We start from the raw sequence: 22,737 nt of genomic DNA, 5'->3' as shown, positions 1-22,737 counted from the left end.
ATGAAGCTATTTGTTTCTGCCCAAAAGTGTGTGTCTATCCATACTTCTCACGGCAATTCTGCCTCCATACAAAATGAACAATCAGGTATACTGCTCACAGCTATACCTAGTGCAAGAAGTTCCCTTCTCCAATGACTTTAGACTAACACCAACACACAGTGCAAACCCATCTGTGAACTAAGCCTGCATTTTTTCCTGAAAGTAGGTTGTATCTTCCTTACCTCTGTCCCATGATATCATAGGTGTGAGTTGAAGGGGAGGTATTGGTGCAACAGAGGTGAATGTCATGGACATCTGGGCTATGTGTTTATATGATATATTTATGTCTTCTAGACACCATATGCTACACACACACACACACACACACACACACACACAGTATATATGTATATATATTATAGTAACATTGCTAGGACCTTCTTCTAGAACAGTTTTTCTCAATAGTGACACAGTTGACATTTGGGATTAGATTATTCTCTCTTGTGGGGGGCTGTCCTGTGCATTATAGAATGTTTAGCAGCTTCCCTGTTCTACCCACTGGATGTCAGTGACTTCCCACTACCCTGAACCCTACTTCTGACAACACAAAATATCCTTGGGTGCAAAAATGTCCCCAGCTGAGAACCACATTGCTAGAGGACTCAACCTCCTTTCAATCAGCAGACGCTGGGTCTGCAAACTGACTTGGATCTGGAAATTGGGTGAAGCACCACGATTTTCTAATCCAGAGCTGACATCAGTTTTCTGCTTACCAGCTCCTATTTTTAATTATCATTACATCAGCCGGGTAACTGGCAGTGGGCTCTTCACTTAGCTCACTCTCTTATTAGCTATAGCCACAGGTCCCTCTAAGGTCAAGACATCCAGCTTCTACTCCAGCCTCAAAGCTCATGTTAGGAATCGCATGTGTCTTGTTGCTAAGGATCAAGAGCTGTCACTTGGCCTCTGCCACTCCACACTCCCGTGATTGCCAAGGAGCCTGTTTCCATGAAATATCTCTTATCATCCTTCTAGCCTGGAGTGGTGAAATGCTTTCCCTGAATGAACAGTTTGGAGACACATTCCATAAGGTTTTTATGAAGGTCCTGCTGGATTAAAATACCCATAATGGTTTTTCCTCCCTATCTCCTGATTTACTGTCCTTGTCCCTATCTCCTGATTCCTGGATGTCACATTTCAAAATAGGCCACCTGTATTAGACCTTTGCTTCAGGTGTGTCTTTTGAGGAAACAGGACAGACTCATGTTATCCAGAGTGACCCTAGGAAGCAGATTCTCAGAGTAGGAGTTTGTGGCTGGATCACTCACTAGCCATTTCAGAATAAGAATCCCATTGCTTGTGGTTAAGTGGGTGCTGATAACCTCCTGGATGTAGATACAGGCAGAAATTATTTGTGGCAATTGTTATGGGAGGAATAATAATTATACATATTATGGAGTGGCCTGGCCTTTGTTAAGCGCTTATAGAAATCTGGAAAAGGGGAAGAATCAAGAAGCTCAGGTCATTAACTATCAATGTAAGTCATGTAGGGAGATCCTGAAGGGCTCTCTGGTACATTAAGATGCCTGCATATCACAGAGCCACAGGAGAGATTGCTTAAAATTAGACCCAGGCTCTGGTTGGGAAGGGAGAGAACTAGAAAGGAATCTGTCTCATTTATCCATTTAGGCTTGTTTCTACCTCTGCCTTACCTCAGGAATCTTAGCTGGGACTCCCTTAAAGAAGGAACTGAAGAAAAGGCCTAGCAGAGGTGGTTTATTTTGGAAGGTGAACCTCCTGGAGGACCAAAGGATCAGGAAAGTAAAACAGAAGAGTTCGGGTAGGACCTTCACACAAGCCTTACGAAATGCATCTCCAAACTGTCTGCTAAGGAAAGAATGGAAAAAGCATTTACCCCTTGGCTCCTATCCTTGGTTAGTCAGAGATTGCTCCAAGGAATGTTAACTCCCCTACACTTCTGGATCACGCATGAGTTAGCTCCACCTGTTTTCTGTGGTATGTCCCACTTCATGGGTGTCAGAGAAGCCCTGGGGCAGGAAGAAAGAGACACGAGACATGGTCAGCTCACACATGCACGAGACTGGTTGAAACCTTCACATAACTCTTCCCCAGAGCATGGCTAGAGTAAGAATGAGGGCCCAGAATGTTCAAAGTAACGCACATAATATACAGCTAGGAAAGATAGTGTTTCAGGGAATGGGATATGATTAATTGTGTCCAAAGCTGCTAATAAGATGAGGGCTGAGAGTTAACCTTCAGCAACATTGGAGGTCATGGTGACCTTGACAAGAGCAGTCTAATGGAGGGATGGGGGCCAAAGGCTGATTCATCCACCTGGACTCAGCTTCTCTTCAAGACGACTTTGAAAAAATAAGCCCCAAGATAGTAACACCCTCAGTTTCTGCCATGTAACAGTCAAATCTATCTTGGCGATCATCTTTGGCTTCTCCCCTTTAGTTGCAAGGGAGGAGACAGTCCTTTTCCTGTCCAAGGGCTATCCTGTCCTCTCCCAGCTTCTCAGGGTCTTCAGCCTCTTCATTATTTGTTTTCTGAAAGGATGGAGAACAGGAAGCATTTAAACATGTTCAGGTTTTCCCCAGCTCCACATTCCTTTCTAGATACAACTTGTTTTTCTGTCTCCAACTTAACTTGAAAGGGCTTCTACCTTCACTACCTCTGGGTTCTCACCCCTACCTGCCCGCCCACCTTTTCACTTCCTCACCACGTGATTTCACCCCCTCCCCCCCCACCTCCCCATCCCGCCACTACACTGCCAGGGATCTTGCTGCGCTGAGCAATGACCTCACTGTCACTCTACCTTCTTGGTCTGATATTCCCTCCTTCTCTGTCTAAACCTCTTTGCAGCATATGGTTCCTTTGGCCCTTTCCTTCTTCCTGACACACTCTCTTCCATTTGCTTCTGTGACCATGCATTCTCCTGACTTTTGTCTCTTCTTCCTCTGCCTAGACTGCCTAGAGCTCCTCCTGTGAGCTCATTCCCTCTTCTGGCTTCTACTACCATTTCTCTGTGTTAATGACTCCCAAATCCATACCCCACATCCAAATCAGTCTTCTCCCTGGCCCAGTGGATGTCCTCACTTGCCTGTCTTTGAAGCACCCTGAATGTCAGCTTGACTAGAACAGAATGCAAAACTCACTCACCAAACTCCTCCTACTGAGCTCCTTACGTATTAAACAATGTCACCGTCCCTCCACAGAAGCACCCTGGCCCTTCTCTCTCTCTCTCTCTCTCTCTCTCATTTCTTTCATCTAATCAATGAACCAGTCTTGTCAACACTAAGTTCTAAATTGCTCTTGGATCTCTCCAGTCCTTGCCATGCACACAAGCAGACAAATGTCCGCTGGTACATACCATCACAACTACAAGAGGTGTTACAGCCAGAGCTCATTTTGATTGGCCAGTGGCCCTAAGACACTGATTGTGAAGGATTAATATCATCCCTATCCACCTCCTCTCTCCCAGTACAGGCTGCCAGCAGGTACTGCCTAGACTGGAGCATGACTCCTGCTCTTCTTGCTTTCAGTCTCTGATTCGTTCACTCCTCATTGTCGGCCAGAGTAATGTTTCTGAAATACAAATTTGTTCAAATCATTGCTCTACCTAAAATCTGTTGCTTGCTTCTTATGTTCACTATGCCTAGTAGATTCTTCCTTCCCCTTCTCCCAACTGACTAACCTATACTGAGACTTCAGGCTTCAGCTTAGACATGAAATCTTTCATGACATGACAGCTTCCCTGAAATCCTTCTTGACTGTCCACTCAAGTCTTGGTTGCCTCCCATTTCTCTATTTGAGAATAGAAACAAATTCTCTATTGAGACAAATTGGCCAGCACTCTCCCTTTCTTCATTTCACATTCTGTCTGTAATCCATGCCACTTTGAAAAAATAAGCCCCAAGATAGTAACATCCTCAGTTTCTGCCATGTAAGGCTTTCGTCCCCACCACTCTATGGAAGCCACACACATCAAAGTGGCCCTCTTGCCAAACCCAGTGATGAATCTGCTGTTCTCATAGTCTTGGACTTCTCAGCCACATCTGATGCTACTGGCCACAACTTCCACCTTGAAGAACTTTGCTCCCTTGGCTCTTGGGAGACTTCATTGTTTCAGTTTTCTTCCTAATTCACTGTCAGTTCTCAGACTAACCATGGCACTAATATGGGCTCACAGGCCCCAAATGGTCTGGCCTTTGCTGATGCCCAACTTCATCCCCACTACACTCCCTCTTGGCCACTCTGCTTCATCTGCTCAGGCCACCTGTCTATTCCTCGAGAGCACCAAGCTTCTCCCTCTCACAGGTGCTTATACTTGCCACTTCCTCTGCTCAAAAGGCTCTTTTCCAAGTCTCTCTCCTGGTCTGTTTCTCTCATCCATTAGACCTCTCTCTTCAGGGTCTTCCTAGACATCCTATCTAAAATGAGACATCTTTTTGTCCTCTACCCTGCTAAATCAGTTTACGTTCTTCATAGCACCAATTATCATATGCTTACTCATTTAGTGAGTGTCTCCCCTGCTATGATGGAGGGAAAGGGTTTTGTCTCTTGTTCAAACAACACTTAAAGTCTAGAACAATACTTGGCCTATGGTAGACCCTCAATATGTATTTGACTGTTCAGATAAATGAATTTTAACTGCCTCTTTATCTGTATCTTGCTTACAACAATCCTTAAGCATATGTATTAAATCAGTGGATCTATAAATGAATATTTTCTTGATTAAATCAGCTGGAAGAAATCTCACCCTCCTCCAAACTCATACATGACATTCCTTCACAAGTCAACACATTAGCCTATCCTGAGGCAGTTCATTTATATATGCCATTTCTCTCATTGACCATAAACTCCTTAAGCTCAGGACCACAGTTTCTCACATCCTGAGTTCCACACAACGTAGTTTGTCGTACGTGATGGAGAGTGGTGCCTCAACAGATATTTGGTGACTGAATGAAGGCATGAATGGCTAAAAAGGTCATAATCTGCCGACTTACGAACTTCCACATGTTTAAGACTGTTGAATCTTTTCAGATTTGTCCTAGATCTGTTATAGCTCTCCGCCAAATCCACCACTCGAGTCTCAAAAACTTCATTCCTTCCCTCTGAGCAGTTAATACAAGAGGCAGCGAGTAGCAAAACACTCATGACACCCATGGGCCTGTTGGACTCTTTTTTTGGCCACAAACTCACTTAATTTGATGTACTTTAGCACATTACAAGATTGTTCAAGAGTACTATAAATGATATCAGACACCATCAGAAACCACTTCAGAAAATCATTGCCTGTAGCCGGATCAAAAGGTGAACACCTGGAAACTAGCAATGCTAGAAAAACAGAGTAAATCATTTTTTCCTCTACCTCCTAGATATTTGCACCTTTTTGCTCTAAGGAATGCCTATATGAACTTAAATTTTAAGCTTCTGTCATATAGTTATAAGGGGTCGGTGTAATAAGAAAACACTTTGGTACCTGAGTGAAGAGGCATCACCCCGGGTTCTCTCACTCCTCTGCAAAGATTCGGGGCTATTTTCAAGTTGTTTTATTTATTCAGGTCATTCTTTCAAATAATTCTATTCTGATGTTATTTCCAACACAAAGATGGTCATATTTTGTGAAACTACCGTCATCATCTTGAATTTCCAGTAAGTGGACTTCATCGAACTTCGTATATTTTAACTTAAATATTTTAAATTGACTTTAAAAAGCAACGTGGCTATGTTGAACTGCTTTGAGCCTCCTACTTAGGCAAAGTGCAGGGCTCAGACCATGATGCTTTTACATCTTTACCGTTTTCTTTGTATCTCAGAAGACAGTTGCAAAAAACACGTCGGCCAAACAGAGTTCTTACATGAATGACGGCGAACGCACCCCCGTTTAATCCAGTCCTTTATTTCTTGGAGTGCTCCCTTACTCACTGCTACCTCCTTAGTGCCTCGCAAAATGATAAAGGTGGTCACGATGACCTCCCCTCGGCTGTCAGAGTGCCTGGGAAAGGTAACTTAGACTAGACTGTGAGTGGCTCTCCAGCCAGCATCCAGCCACGGACGTAGCTGCAGCAACTTTGCTCACCGAGAGATACTAAAGCTGGACTTTCTTAAAGTAGTGTGGGAAAAGGAAATGAGATGTGGGAAAAATTAAGCCTTTTTTGGTCGTTTTATAGTTTGGACGTGGTTTATCTGAAATTTTGTGAACTTGATATGCTATTGTGTTAATGCATCGAGGCTGCAGAGTTCAAAAAGAGATGGTTTGTTTGAAATTATGGCACCAAAATGTGTTTCCACTTAGGCTTTTACAAAACAACTGCTTTGGAGATTTAGAGAAGGGCATAGCACGGAAAGAAAGATCTTTCACATTTTATGTTAACATACACTTCTCAGTGCTCAGAGGAATTCGGCCCTGTACGCTGCGACAATCACATTTGTGAAGCCCCTTTTGGATTCATCTCGGTCTTGAGTGGAACATTCAAAAATGCCCAGGAGAGTTTTATTCTTCTGAAAAGTGAACCTGCTTCACTCCAAAGACACTTCTGAAATAAGATTGTTACTTTCTTGAAATGTAACTCGACTGGAATGTATTATGAGTTATATGTGCCTGGACTCCCTTGTTTAAAAAATGTAAAACTATGAAATTAACCAACCGATCACAAGTATGTTTCCAAGTGGACAGTTTTGTCCCAAGATATTTTTCCCTAGTTTATATTGAATGATCTTCAATATAACAGATAAGGAAAATAGGGATGTGAACAAGTAAGTGTGTATGGGGGAGGGGGGATACTTTGTCGTGGTTGGTAGTCATTCATTCATCCCCTCTACCTCCACACCATTCACAGAGGGACGGGGGAGGTTAAGAGGCCTGGCAGACTGTTGGAGAGGGAGAGATGACGAGGGGCACAGGCACTTGACTTTCCAAGTCTTTTCTGCTGAGATTATATCCCCACGCTCTTCAGAATCTCTCCCCCATACTGTTTAGCTTTAAAAGGCTGAAAGATAAAACCATAAACAGAAGCTCTTTGTAAAGATATATTTCTTAAACTTGTCATTCACATCTGACCTTCAGAATTTTTGGCATATTCAAGTATCCCTAGCCTGTTCATTACTTAATCCTTGTTAGCGTATTTGACACACATGGGAAAACAAAAAAATACCTTAAATGAATTAATTTTGTTAAGGGGAAGATTTCCTTCACTGCCATACATAGATGTGCTGCTTAAACATGTATTTTTATATCTTTATATATTATATGGTATATTGGCATGATTTTGCATATAAATATATAACAATATTTTATTATGTATTTTATATAAATATAATAAATATATTAAATAAATATAACAAATACATATCATATAGTAATATATTTATTACAGAAACAAATTTATTAGTATATTATAATATGTATATATTATATTTACATGTAATATATGTTTTTCTGAAATACGACATGTTAAAAAGATAAATATTCAGGAAAGGTTTGCCACCTGAAAGTAACTGGTCTGCCGCCTCTGACACTCGGCAAAGAAACTTCTCTAGCTTTCTTTAACACAATGTTCTCAAACTTACTTGACCGTGTGTACCAGTTGGTATGTTCAGAATATGATTTGGCTAACGCTGAAACAGAACATTTCTTTGGTTCCTTACAAGTCAAAATATTGTAATAGGGAAAGGAGTTAGACTTGTAAATACTCCCCTAATTTCAGGAGAGAGTTAACATGGGGTGGGTCTGAATTCTCATCCTTTCCATGCTGAGTCACCCACCAAAGAAACGAAAGAGCCAAGATATTCTCTGCCGTGTCTTAAAAATGAAACCGAACTTCTTTGATTGATATTTATGAGATACAAACCCATCAGAATAACCAAAAAAATAGATCGTTGGCAAAACAACATGACAAAGGACAGCATGAAGTTCCTGAGGAAAGAATGCTAAGAAACATTCAGTTCTCCCAAGTATTGAAACCTGGGCTTCACCGCGCATACATGAATCATTCCAGCTGCCACAGTCCTCGCAGTCACCAGCAGGATCTAGACGGACTCCAGCGCGAAGTCTAACATGGAACCCTGCTTGTTTGCACGTGCCTGTGTATGGCCTTAAGTAAGAGAAACAGGTTTGGCTAGGAGAGGATGTATTTCTTAGGAGACCAGGGAAGATGAGCTTGCCCTTCTGAAAGGCGTGCAGTACAGGTCTGCCATTCAGAACAGGGAGCTTTGAGCAACTTCAGCTGCATCTTGAATTCTACTCCCACCCACCAAGTTCAAGTTTGGGGAGCGATGGAAGGAGCAAGGCCCGCAGGTAGAAACAGAAGCTGCCGAATCACTCCATCCTCACTCCCTGTCGCCTGAGATGGACATCAATGCCAGCTTTGTCCTAAATGAAGGCTTGGGTCAAACAAAGGACTCCTGCAACACACCTATAGCTTTGGCTTAGTTTCTTCATTAGTCACCACTGAATAGGACGTGAATTCAATATGCTGTCAAAAGCAAAGGGCGTGGTGAGCTGAAACTGTCTGAGTTTTCCTTGGAGCTTTTTATTTATTATTATAATTCTGATGATTGCTGGTCTATGGTTCAGATAGCATCAGAATCCAGAATATATGGCCATGCTTTATAACAAACGGCGTGTGAACTCTAGTGTAAACCATGCCATTTTAAATAACAAGTAAGGGAAAACTGGCTTTTAATTATTTCACTATTAAGCTCTAAAGTTTATTTTACTAAATACCAGTGTTAATGTTATAAGTTGACATAACTTTGGAACAAAGGAAATATCGTATGTTGATGACTGTAAAGAATCACATGCATATCCATTCTCATGGTCTCCCAAAGTTAAAGGTACAATATGAGATATATCATTGAATACATAACAGAATCCTTGAATGGTTCGATGGATGGCTTGAATTAATAAAGACATAGGGAAATTATTCTTTAAAACCATGAATTCACAACTACAAAGCCTATTTTTGCTTCGCTATTATTAATACAATAAGAAGTTTGACTTTGACCTTGGAATCACAAACGTGGAAAACATTAACAGTTTTATATTTACATGTTCTGAGCCTCTCCTTTTCTGTATTAAACTGAGGCTTCTGATAAGTTTGGAGGAGTCCTTGTGGCACCAAATAAAACTAAACAATGCATACAGTCGAAGATCAAGGAGGTCTAGTGAACCAAAAGATTCCAGCTCCTCATAAAAGGAAGTCTGTTTGAAACCACTGGCAATTATTAATGTTTTAAAACTATAATTTAAGAAATCACCCTTGGTAAAAATAAATATTAATCTTTTGGAAAATATGTCCTTTATAATGTGCTATATAGCAGGGTTTTCAAAGACATTTCAGACTCATGATGTTGATAAGAATGTCTTCCTACTACTAACCTAGACTTTTTCCTTTCTCCAAGACATGCTTCTGCTGTCTAAGGATGAATTTAAAAGGCAGAGGGTGTCTTTAATGCAATAGCACCTCCCTCAAAATAAAATAAGCCAACTTTTAAAACGTTATAATTTTTCCTGGAATTTAATACTTAAGGTCCGGTTTTGGTAACATAAAATAAAATGTCTTGCCGATTGTCAGTTAGTCTCCTCTGGGGTAAGAGAGGGGCAGTTTGTTGCAAATGGTGAGTTGTGCAAAGCTTCTCTGTAACATTGCAACAGGAACACTGCCTGCGGTGTCATAGACTGGAGAGGGAGACACAATGCTGGCTTTCTCTTGCTTTGCGGTCTAAATGACCGATAGCCATGAATCGTGCTTTCATGGAACATACTCCAGAGATGGGCATATCACAAAAGGAAGTAGGTAGGAAGCAACTGTCACTGGTCGTCTGGTCGTGATCCCTTCTGCAAGAATTCAATACTAGCCTTCCCGAAATAGGAGAACAGGCTGGAAACTTGGTCTGAAGCCTGTCACAGCCTGAAAAGACCTTGCATGAGCCCAAGTGTCTGTAAATATGGCTGACTTCAGCTCTGTGGTTTCTTAGACAACACGTTTCCTTGGATTTCCTGCCGAAATGACCACTTTGGAAAAGCTTGCAGGATGAACCACATTTCTGAAGGTAATTTCTATCAGAGAACTAAATGATAAAGAAAAAGGAATAGATACATAAATAAAAATTCAATTGTAAGTCTTAAAAAGTTATTTCCTTGTCAGGCTGGTTAAAGTATACGCAAATTGTAATGATGTTGACAAATAATCAGAATGGGTTTCCAGCTGAGTTGGTCCTTAGCCACATTATAGAGATACTGTTTCATTAAGAGATGGTGAGTGCTAAGTCTAGTTTTTGGTTGAAAGTTTGGTTAATGTTGATTTCTTAACGACTAAAGTAGGCCATTTCCCAAAGAAACAAACACAACAAAAAAAGCAGTTTGGTTTGCCTTCCTTAATCTCCAAAAGGATGTGTTTTCATTCCAAAAGTGTGTATACTTATTATGGTAATTGACATATTCTGTTGATTTACTTGACAACTGTTAATGGGCCCCAAGTTACCAGGATAATTTGACTCCTTTTGAAACTCCCTGAATGGAGATATTTTCAAACATCTTGGGTTATAGTTGATACCAGTTTCTGGTGTCCTTTGGAATAGCTTTTGTGTATTCAAAGGACTGTTTCTCAATTTATTTATTTATTTTTTAAAATATTTTAAATTTATTTATTTTTTTTTTAAAGATTTTATATATTTATTTGACAGAGAGAGATCACAAGTAGGCAGAGAGGCAGGCAGAGAGAGAAAGGAGGAAGCAGGCTCCCTGCTGAGCAGAGAGCCTGATGCGGGACTCGATCCCAGGACCCTGAGATCATGACCTGAGCCGAAGGCAGCGGCTTAACCCACTGAGCCACCCAGGCGCCCTAAATTTATTTATTTGACAGAGATCATAAGTAGGCAGAGAGACAGGCAGAGAGAGAAGGGGAAGCAGGCTCCCCACTGAACAGAGAGCCTGATGCAGGACCCTGAGATCATGACCCGAGCTGAAGGCAGAGGCTTTAACCCACTGAACCACCCAGGTGCCCCTCTCAATTTATTTTTGATTTAAACAATTGGTGACTAATTTACCTAAGGAAAATTTTAAACTTAAAAATCTCTTTAGTCCATATATAAGTATAGCAAATGTTAACACATTTTTAAAAGGGGTTTTGAATAATGTTTGGTTTCATTAGTTAAACACCTTCAAACGCTTTAAACTTGGCTTATAAATTTAGTATATTATATTTCTATTTTAAGTATTTCAATTATCTGAGTTACAGAAACCCTGGTATATACTTACAAAGCTTTTATATATTTAGTACGTTAAATTTAAAGGCACACTGACACCGAAGTTCTCTTATATGAGTTTAGTAAGATTTCATTTTAAAAAACTCAAGTTTAAATTAAGTGACCAATCCAATCATCTTAAACTGGAGGATGTCCAGGATGCAGGAATTTCAATTTAAAAACAAAGTCCTGGGGGGTGGGGTTATGGACATTGGGGAGGGTATGTGCTTTGGTGAGTGCTGTGAAGTGTGTAAACCTGGCGATTCACAGACCTGTACCCCTGGGGATAAAAATATATGTTTATAAAAAATATATGTTTATAAAAATTAAAAAATTAAAAATTAAAAATAAATAAATAAAAATAAAAAAATAAAAACAAAGTCCTGAGCGAATCAGGACAAGTCATCCCAAGTAAAAATCACACAATTACAAATTTTCAATTGATGTTATAAGACTGTCATTTCAAGTAGGCCAAGTACCTAAAATAACAAATACGAATGGTTTATTTCTTAACTTCCGGATATTAGTACTTCAGTTGTAATCACTGTAATCTTTTCTATACTAATTCTGAATCTTCCCAGGGTTAAAAGATTGTTACCCACTGAAGGAGGTCTCTTACCATCCCAGATAATTTAGGTTACCTCAACAGATTTGGGCCTGGATGGGAACTGGATTTTTGTTAAAGATCCTGATGAGTCTTACTGAATCTTGTTTTATGTTTGAAATCTGGGCTCATCATATAGGTGAGCTCAATGGTACTAACTGTTAGGAAAATGCAAATGAAAACCACAGCGAACTATTACTTCACACCCATTAGGATGGCTACTATCACAAACAATAACAAGAATTGGAATGAATGTAGAGCATTTGGAAACTTTGTGCTCTACTGGGGAAATGTGAGATGGTACAGCCACAATGGAAAACAGTATGACAGTTCTTAAAAAAAAAAAAAAAAAAACATAAGAATTACTGTGTGACCCAGCAATTTTACTTCTAGGTATATACATCAAAGAATTGGGTGTACAGGGTCTCCCAGAGACATTTGAACACCTATGTTCATGGCAAAATTATTCATAATAACCCAATAGTGGAAGTAATTAACCCATGTGTCCATTAGTGGATAGATGGATAAATAAACAAAATTTTGTGGAATACACAGACAATGGAATATCATTCAGTCTTAAATGGGAAAGGAATTCTGATTCATGCTTCAACATGGATGAATCATAAGGACATTATCCTGGGTGAAATAAGCCTGTCATAAAAGGATAAATATCATACAATTGTATCTTTTTGAGGTACTTAGGGTAGTGAGACTCACAGAGACTAACATAGAATGGTGGTTTCCAGGAGCTAAGAGAAAAGAGAATGGGGAGTTGATGTTTAATGGGTATAAAGTTTTGGTTTTGCAGGATGAAGAGAGTTCTGCAGAGTTGTTGACTAACAACGCAAGCATACTTAAGATTGCTGGACTGTATGCTTGAAAGTGCTTACTGTGGTAAGTCTTCCATGGTGTGTGTTTTAAATTAAAATTTTAAAAATGAAATTTATTCTTATTTGTGTTAAGAATCAAGATGTTCAATAATGACAAGCATTGAGGATGTGTAGAAATAAAAACTTTCATGGTCTCCTGGTGGGAAGGTGAAATGGGGCAACCACTTTGGAAATGAGTCTGGCACTTGCTCCGATGATTACTGATGGAGCTCCCATAAGAGGATATGTCTGTAGAAACTTCCCGAACTGAAAAGCAAAGAGAAATTAGGCCAAAAAATGGAACAGAAGGTTCAAGGACCATTGGACAAAAGAGGCAACATATGCATAATGGGAATAGCAGAAGGAGAGGAGTGAAAAGAACAGAAGACATTTTGGGAGCAATAATGACTATGAATTTCCCCCAAATTACTGTCAGACACCAAAACACAGATCCAGGAAATTCAAAGAATATCAAGCAGGGCAGAGGCCCCAAATACTACATTTTAGCATATCATATTCTAACTGCAGAAAATCAAAGATTTAGGGAAAAAAATCTTATCTTGGAAGAAGCCAGAAGAACAATGAATAAAATGCTGGTCCGTGCTATAACCCGAATGCACACTGAAAATGTCATACTGAGTGAAAGAAGTTAGTAACGAAAGGCTGCCTTGCCTCTGAGTCTACTCATGTGAAACCCAGAACAGGACAAATCTATAAAGACAGAAAGTAGATTAGTGGATGCTTAGGGCTGAGGGAGACTGATGGGAGATGGAGGGTTGACAGCCAAGGGTACAAGGTTTCTTTCTGAGGTGATGAAAATGTTCTAAACTTGACTGTGGTGGGGTTGTGTCTATCTGTGAATATACTAAAAATCACTGAATTGAACATTCGACATGGATGAATTGTAGCCTAAGGGAATCATATGTCAATGTCAATAAGGCAGTGAAAAATGCTTTTGTTCAATGTGAAGGTGGTTGTTCTCAGAGCCCATAGTGTCTAGTTCTTTGCCTGCCCACAGAAATCTGAAACTCCTATCCAGGTTAAGCCCTTGATAAGATTTTGCATTTCTCTGACTCATTATTTATACACAGGCTCTTTTTTTTTTTCAGATAAAGATTTAATTATTTTTATTTTAGATAAAGAGAACACGAGGAGGAGGAAATGCAGAGAGAGATGAACAAGCAGCCTCCCCACTGAGCAGGGAGCCTGATGTGGGCTTGATTCTAGGACCCTGAGATCATGACCTGAGCTGAAGCCAGACCCTTCATCAACGGAGCCACCCAGGCGCCCCTACACATGTTCTAAAATACTAAAGACCTTTGAATCCCATGAAAACCTTAGACACATGCATTTTCTATTGAACCTGATGGAATCTTGTACTCTTCCCTATTCTTGCAACTTGTAACTCTTAGGGAAATTTGAAATAATATCCAAAGAATTCTGGAGACCTCACCTAGGCTTGCCACCACCACACAGGACCTCTCCACTGCCAGCTGTGATACGGTGAGATAACAATTATTCCTAATGTACTTTTCTGTGGCCAAAAGATAATTTACAAATAATACTAATTCTCTGAATCACCAATTTTCCAAACTTATAAATTCACCCAAATTATTTAAAATTTGATTATTTTGCCTATGCTAAAGTTTACATAAATTAGTAATAGGGGGGGTGATTTCTTTTTTTTTTTTTAAAGATTTTATTTATTTATTTGACAGAGAAAGAGAGATCACAAGTAGGCAGAGAGGCAGGCAGAGAGAGAGAGGGAAGCAGGCTCCCTGCTGAGCAGAGAGCCTGATGCAGGGCTTGATCCCAGGACCCTGAGATCATGACCTGAGCCAAAGGCAGAGCTTAACCCACTGAGCCACCCAGCACCCGAGGGGGTGATTTCTATAGCTTTCACAAGAATGTTAAGTTTGTCAGGGTAATTTAATCTCATGAACATACTTAATATTCAGAAAAGGAACCAAAAGCCATAAATGGGTATATGTGATCATGGGATTTATGATTTTAATTCATATAGAAATGTTGTAGTTTATGCTGTTATTGGATGAATTATTTCCCCCAAGATTCATAAGGTGAAGCCCTAACCCCCCAGTGTGACTGTATTTGGAGGTGGGACAGTAAGGAAGTAATTAAGGTGAAATATGTTCATAAGGAAGGGACCTTAATCTGGTAAGGCTAGTATCCTTAAAAGAAGAGGAAGAGCTACCAGCAGTGTTCTCCAACAGAGGCAAAGTCATGTCAAGACAGTGAGAAGGAGCCAGAAAGATCTCACCAGAAACCAACCCTGCCATCACCTTTAGCTTAGATTTCCAGCTGCCGGCACCGTGAGAACAGAAATTCCTGTTACTTCAGCCCAGCCACTCAGTCTGTGCTGTTATGTTATGGAAGTCTAAGTGGAATGCAATACCAATTTTAAAAAACTATTCTGATGACTTACTCTATTTTGAGGAAACTTTTAGCCCCTTTTACGATTACTTCACCATTTTCCCAAGTTCCATGGCAACTTTAGTGTGTTGTGTTTATTAACTGGAGGCCAATATTTAAGATGCAATGTGGTGGTCCTTGTATCTTTTTAGTTATTTTTATATTTGTTTTTGCATAACTTTTTTCATCTTTAAGCATTCTTTAAGGATTTGTTACCACTTTACTCTTTCTTGAATAATTCCTTTTATTTTAAATTAACTTATTTATTTGAGAGAAAGAAAGAGTGGGGGGAGGGGCAGAGAGACTCTTCAAGCAGACTCCTTGCTGAGCTTGGCGCCTGATGGAAGGCTCAGTCCCAAGACCCTGTGATCATGACCTGAGCTGAAACCAAGAGTTGGATGCTTAATCAACTGAGCCACTCAGGCACCCCTTGAATAATTCTTTATTTATGGCTAATGTATCTCAACTACATATTTTGAATTTCTACTCACACATGAGAATTCCCTCTTAGGATCTTCATTTCACTTCTGCATAATAATATATTGTCCAGACAACATAACTGCATGGCTCCTGGTAGAAAGCAAGATTTCAGCAAATTGTATAACAAGGTTTTCAAGAGTTTACCCAAGTTTTGATTTTAGTTTTGGTTTGGTTTGGTTTGGTTGGTTAAGTTTTGCTGTATTCCTTTTTCTCCAGCCATTTGCAATGGATTTGTCAGTATGGTTCAGTTGTATATCAAGTTCACTGAGCAACTGAGACATTGAGCTCATTCCCAACAGCTTTAAACACATTGCATTGGTCTGATTAATTACACAATCAATAAAGAGAAATACAGAAAGCTGGATTGAAAATACATTAATAGAAAAACCCATCCCATTGTTTATAAATTATAGCAGTCCACACAATTATACTGGTAATTTGAAATATATAAGAATATTTTTATTCTCTGAGGTTGGAGTATAGTAAAGCCTGTGATACTCTGGTTTGGCTAACCACTATAGCTTCAGAAAAACTCAAGCCAAATGAAAGTTTTGAAAGAAAAAAGAAATCCCAGGAGTGGTTTGACCATCTCATGCATCACATTACTGATAGTACGAGACAAAATGAATGGAAACTATTTGATTTCCAGCAAACTGTCTATTAGACAAATTGGTTTTCCAGCAAGCTTATTTTCTCCTCTCCCTTCCTGAAGGTGTATGCCACCAATATCCATACAGAAGTTTAAACAGGACGATAAACTCATTCACTAAACTGTGAGTCTTTTTACAGGGTATCATGTCCGTAGTTGACACAGAGGAAAACAACATGTTGGTCAAAGAACATGATACATTTGCCATCTGAAGAGACCTTCAAGTTAGAAACCTCTTTAAGCTTCATGGAGGTTACTAGTGACAAATTTATTCTCAATGGAAACATTTTTTGTGCGCTCTATACTAACTAGAAAGATAGCTTTATTCAGCTGGACGTTTTAAAGCACTTAGTAAAACAGCTACTTGACATGTAACATTTTTTCCTCTTGAAAACAAATTTATCTTTATAAGGGTTTGAAGTGATAAATAGAAGGAACGTAAGTGAATACTTCTCAGTGGCTTCACATGGTTGCCTGCCCTGCACCGCTAATGTGTAATAAATAGATGTTTTAAATATTTGCTCCTCGAGGTCTCTTCTTGAACTCAAGCATAAGTTATCTAAACAGTTGAAAAAAGATTTATAGTTATGAAGAGGCCTATATGTCAAGGAAAGTTTTATGATATGTTCCATAATAAATTAGCAATAAATGGATACAGGTGACTGTGGAATTTATGACCTTTAATGCTTTAATACTGCACTAAAGAAAAACTAATTATTAAGGTCTTAAAGGGTAATATAAGAATACCATCTACAAATTGTCAAATTAAGCCATTCACGCTAGTTTTTCAGGTAGGTACTTTTTAGGGGGCTTCACCGGAGAGCCAGATGCATAGAAATAGCAGAAAATTCGATGCCATCAGGTAGCAGAAAAGCAACAGTCAGACCTTCCAGCTGAAGTGAAAGAATGACTTCCAAACTTTCTTTTTCTGCTTAAAAAAAATCATTCTTTCAGTACTTTAGTGATGTGCTATTAATACTGGGGGGGGGGGGAGGCTAATTTCGTGAGATTTTCCCATGGCATTTTTTGTACATCGCCCCCGCCAAAAGTCCCAGGAAGATGTTTGAAGACAAGAGGTCCCAGAAAAAGTTATCTGACTGAAAACATCAAATTGAAGCTACTTGCAGATTTTAGAAACTGTCCCTTCCAGAAGGGACTTCAATTAAAGCCCTCATGGTGGGGAGGCATCTGTACTTTCATCTTTAGTTTTTCATAAGAAAAAAGAACTCACCCTTTTATTCCTAATTTGAACCTCACCAGGAGGTAGATGAGTTTATTTCCTAGAGGGAAGAGGCTATTGTCAAAGCCGGCCTCCAAAGTGATCTTCCTGTTTCCAATCTCTCACCCTTTTAATCCATTCTCCACACGAACACCAGAATGGTCTTTATTTTTAGGGGGAAAAATGCGATTACAGCACATCTCTACTTAAAATCCTTTGACGGTCTCCAACCACGTTAGCCCAGCTCCTAAGCAAGACAGACCGTCTTTGGGACCCAGCCCCATCCATCCTTCCAGGCTCGCTCCCTCCTGGGCCCTCAGCTTCAGGGGGCTGGGCCACTAGCCGTGCCTGCGTGGCTCGCTCATGACTCTCTGGGTCTTCGTCCTTTGTGTCTGCTGCCCATTTGCCCTTCTTCCTTCTCCTTCCTCTTCTTTCAAGGACCAGCCCAAAGGCCACTTCATGGGTCTTGTCACCAATACAACCTGTGTCCTGTCAGAATCCACTGCTTTCTCAATGCTTTCATGTCATCGTATCCTCTTCCTTGTGTTGTACTTAATTGTGTAGACATCTGTCTTGCTACTAAGTTGGAAATCGTGGAAGGCAGGGCCTTCGTCTTGTATCTGTTCATCCCTGGCGACTCAGTGCATGGGTATAACGGTGCTCAATCAAGATTAGTTGGATGACAAAGCTAAAGAGAGTGAGTTGGAGGTAGACATGAGGGGACATGGGTTATGAGTCTGGGACACGGGTCAGCAAGCCTTTCTTTCTTGTGCGTAGAGTAAGGCAAAGTTTTGGAGACAAACCAGAGTGGATTTTTCATGTTTCCTTGTTTCCTTAAGAGGCTCCTAGATAAAATATATGGGATGCCTGGGTGGCTCAGTCAATGAAGTGTCTGCCTTCAGTTCAGATCATGATCCCAGGGTCCTGGGATCAAGTCCCGGTTGGCAGGGGGCAAAGGGGATGACCCTGCTTCTCCTTCTGTCTGCCACTCCCCTTGCTAGTGTTCTCTCTCTCTCTCTCTGATATATAAATAAAATAAAATCTTAAAAAAAGAATATACATTATCTGAGATTGAAAGCTATTTATGCACGGGGAAAGTTAACCAGGAAATTATAACTATAATAATAAGGGAAATAAGAAGATGAGGTCACCAATTCTGAGAGACTGCTGTGTGCCAGGGAACAGGATTTAAAACTAGAATCAGGAGACTGAAGAGAAGTCTCACCTCACTTTGTGATCTAATGGCAAGTGGGATTTTTTTTTTCTTACCTCGTTTCCTCCTCTACAAAAATAGGGATTATGATGAGTACTTGCCAATGTTTCAGTGTGGATTAAAGGAGATCATATATATGAAATGATGATAATACCTACAACTTATTGAAGATCTACTATATGATGGGCTTTGTGCTTTAAAGATATTATCTTTAATTTAATTTTTAGAAGTGCACAACGTGTCTGTAACCATCCTATCTATCGAACAGGGATTGATACTTCTTCCCAAGTAGTCATAAGCAGCTTGATTTCTTCTGGCTTTGTAATATCAGATTCCCAGCCAAGAGACATGCTTACTGATGTCTTTACCTTAGACAAAAGCATCTCACAAATATTTCTAGTGTGTGCGAGTGGCTGATATTCAGCATTTAACCATGTGCCTCCTTAGAAACAAGGCCAGCTACAGTCAAAACCGCGAGAGAGGCAAAGATTTATGTCGTTTGTATATCGTGGTTTTTGTCTCCTCTGTTCCCAAGGGCAAAACTGTATTGTCACCTGTGATCTGCACAAGGACTTCATCTCTAATGCCCCAAAATGACCTCCTATCCATCCCCTAACCTAGTAAGTGAACCAGAGATACAGATGAATCTACTTCATAGCAACTGTAGATGTCAGCTTCAGTCCTTCTGGTTGAGTATTTATCATTTTAAAGAAGGATACAAATTAATAGATCTATTAGTCAAGATTTTTTAGTTCAAGACTAATCCAGAGGCAGATTTGCTATGAATTAATGAAACTTAAGCTTTGGGGTCCTTCATTGGTTTGAATCCCTTCTAAATAAACATTTACTCAAATCATTTATGTTTTAAGCAACACAAAGCTTGGAACAACCCCTAAACAAGTCCTATCTATAAGGTTCCAGCACATTTTCTCTCTGTTTGTACCTTGGCCTCTGGGATTGCTGCTTCCTTCCCGATTACTACTTATGATCTTTGAGTCACTGTACACGCTTTGGGTAAATCTAAGTGTAGGCAGGGCAATAAGTGTTATCATGGAAAACCCCAAATATTACACAGGCTCTCTGTGGCTCAAGGTATACCCTTCAACTTCAATTCCCAGAAAATTCCATCTTTCCCCTCTACATTTGAAGGAATATGTTTATGATCACTCTGCTAATAAAATAAATAATTAAAAATATATAATGCAAAGGGGTAGCCATGGGCATTTCTTTGTGGCAATGGAACAGTTCTGTACTGGATGGTGATGGTCATTACATGAATCTATACTTATGATAAATTTCATAATATTAAGCATTAAAAAATGCATGCAAAAACTGATAAAATCTAAACAGGGCTTGTAGTTTAGTTAATTGCATTGTATCAGTGTCATAAGGGATATATGGGAAATTTCTGTAGTACTTATACAACTTCTTGTGGTTCTTAAATTATTGCAAAAGAAAAAGTTGAAATATGTAATGGATTATTTTTTTTTTAAGATTTTATTTATTTGACAGAGAGAGAGAAATCACAAGTAGGCAGAGAGGCAGACAGAGAGAGGGGAGAAAGCAGGTTCCCTGCAGAGCAGAGAGCCCGACGTGGGGCTCGATCCCAGGACCCTGGGATCATGACCTGAGCTGAAGGCAGAGGCTTTAACCCACTGAGCCACCCAGGTGCCCCTGTGATGGATTATTTCTAAACTTATCTGAGTAATTCTCAAGTTTGGAGCTTAGTTGGTAATACTGGTAGAAAACAATCTCTAAGACACTGGCTCACTCTACAAAAGCTGCAGCCCTTTTCCAAAGATGGAAGACTAAAGCAACAAAGAATGTAGAAAAAGTCTCAGTTTTCAACAGCACCTTGTTTTAATGTATATTCCAGTGCAGAATAAAACGTCCTGACTTCTACCTTTCTCTAAGAGCCTGAGAGGTAGGCACAAGTTTTTTTGGGGGGGGTGGGTCTGCTGCTGTGATCCTCTTTTCCACCTGTCACTAATCACAAGCAAGTGTCGGCTTGTGAGGGTTGGATGCACAAGAAACAGATCTTCCAAGTGGTTGGTTGGTTGATTTATTTATTTATTATATTTGAGAGAGAGAGAGAGAGAGAGAGAGAGAAAGTGCACAAGCAGGGGTAAGGGCAGAGGGAGAGGGAGAAACAGACTCCCCATTGAGAGGGAGCCAGATGCAGGGCTCAATCCCAGGACCCTGGAATAATGACCTGAGTCAAAGGCAGATGCTTAATGGACTGAGCCATCCAGGAACCCCTTCAAAGTGGTTTAAAGAGGATGTTTGAATTTGAGTGGAAGTTTAGAACAGCCTACTGATTTCTAAAATACACGGACTGTGCCGGGATGATATGATTTGCTGCATCTACGAACAAGCAAAGTAAGGAGAATAAAGTAAACAAGTAGTTTTACATCTGAGGTTCCCATCTGGGGTAAGGATCAATTTTTTATCCCCAAATTGTGTCCTTCAAATTTTTTTAGTGAGTGTTGAACTTTATTTTTAGAACTTATTTTGTTTTTTATACTGTTTCATGACATAGTGATGATAGTAGATAATTGCTTACTTAAAGTTCTTGGCAAAATGAAAAACTCCTCCCCATGTTTTTCCTTCTTATTTCACCAACCTGTAAAATCCAACTAGATTAAATGTCTTTAAAACATTTTTAAATTCTAATAATCGTTCATTCATATAGAGGTTTATTTAGGGCCTCTTACTTGCAAAGCACAGACTTAGGCATTCTGGGATTCTGCCCTCCAAAAAGTCAAGATAAGACAGGTGCAGAAATACTAATAATGTGAGGTAGAAAGTGAAAAGTGCTGTGCAAAGTTTGGAAAATGAGCTGGAAATTTATTCTGACACCTACAAACACACGTAAAGCTGGAAAAGGTGAGAACTGAGATGTCAAGTGGTATGAAATTCATTGGTTAGATCTTTTGATAGAAAGGAAGCCTCATATCAGGATCGACAAGGGTGAAGGCTGGAGAAAGGCAAAGCCTTTCTATTTGAAGTAAACATGCACTAAACTCGAGCAAGTTTAGGGGGGCTTGGACGTGAACGAGAACACACATCTCAGGGGTACTCACAGCACGAAGGGAATGAAATCATTTATCTCTGTACTCTTAAGCAGGTTAGCAATGACATTTCTTTACATGCTGAATCTGAAAAATATATATATATATATTGGCTCTGACCGTATGGAATTATTTGGTAGTGGATTTTTTTTAAGCTGAATCCTTAAAGCCAGGAAATTTTTTAAAAATCATTATCTCAATACATGGATTTATAGAAATGACGAGCAAAAGAAAACAAAAAAGCAAGAAAAGGGGGGAGCAGGTGAAAGGAAAGACAAATCCCAGAAGTTACCACTGCAAGAACCAGGGGGTGGGGAGGGAAGCAGACAAAGGTTGGTGATGGAAGAAGTCAGAAATTCTTCCATTGAACAGAAGGTTTCGTTTTCTCATTCTTATTGTTACTTAACAGCTTTGCTCACAAAATACACAATTCTCCGTGAGTTTGAAAGCTCCAGTGTGATGCCTGTATTTGTTTTAATGTCTACACGGGTGAAATTCCAGTTGTCAGGCTCATCATTAATTGTGCTGACGTTTTATCCAGTATAGTTCTGGCAATTTAAAGCTTAGTCCAACAGTTTTCCCCCATGTCTAAGGTCTGCTCTATAATTCTGTAATAGTAAAATCTTGAAACTATATTTAATACAACTTTATTATCTTAAAGTTTCTGCGGTTCAGGAATCTGGGTAGAACTTGTGTGGGTCCCTGTCAAGCGGGCCACCATTATAGTATCTGGCCTCATTCTTATCTGAAGACTCAGCTGAGTCTTAAGCTTATTCAGGTTTTGGGGGGATTCATTCCCTGGCTCTGTATGACAGAGGCTCTCGGGTCCTAGAGGCTGCCTACGGTTCCCTGTGCCATGGGCTTCTCCACAGACAGTTCATAACAGCAGCTACTCCTTCCAGAACAGCACGGAAGTAAGAGCTAGAACGGTGAGTCTTCTATACTGTGA

The 22,737-nt window shown here is 39.9% G+C and overlaps 1 long non-coding RNA gene across 1 annotated transcript; it reads left to right on the top strand.

The window, feature by feature from the left end:
• The first annotated feature begins 9,677 nt into the window (after window positions 1-9,677).
• On the top strand, window positions 9,678-19,930 carry LOC309860449. The gene is made up of 3 exons (XR_014309378.1): window positions 9,678-10,059; window positions 12,666-12,751; window positions 13,863-19,930. It is a non-coding gene; the product is annotated as an uncharacterized lncRNA (long non-coding RNA).
• Window positions 19,931-22,737: the final 2,807 nt, after the last annotated feature.

The sequence above is a fragment of the Mustela nivalis genome, assembly GCF_964662115.1.
Source record: "Mustela nivalis genome assembly, chromosome: 2".
NCBI lineage: Eukaryota > Metazoa > Chordata > Mammalia > Carnivora > Mustelidae > Mustela > Mustela nivalis.
Note: the sequence above shows the minus strand (reverse complement) of the source record. Positions and strands in the feature narration are given on the sequence as shown.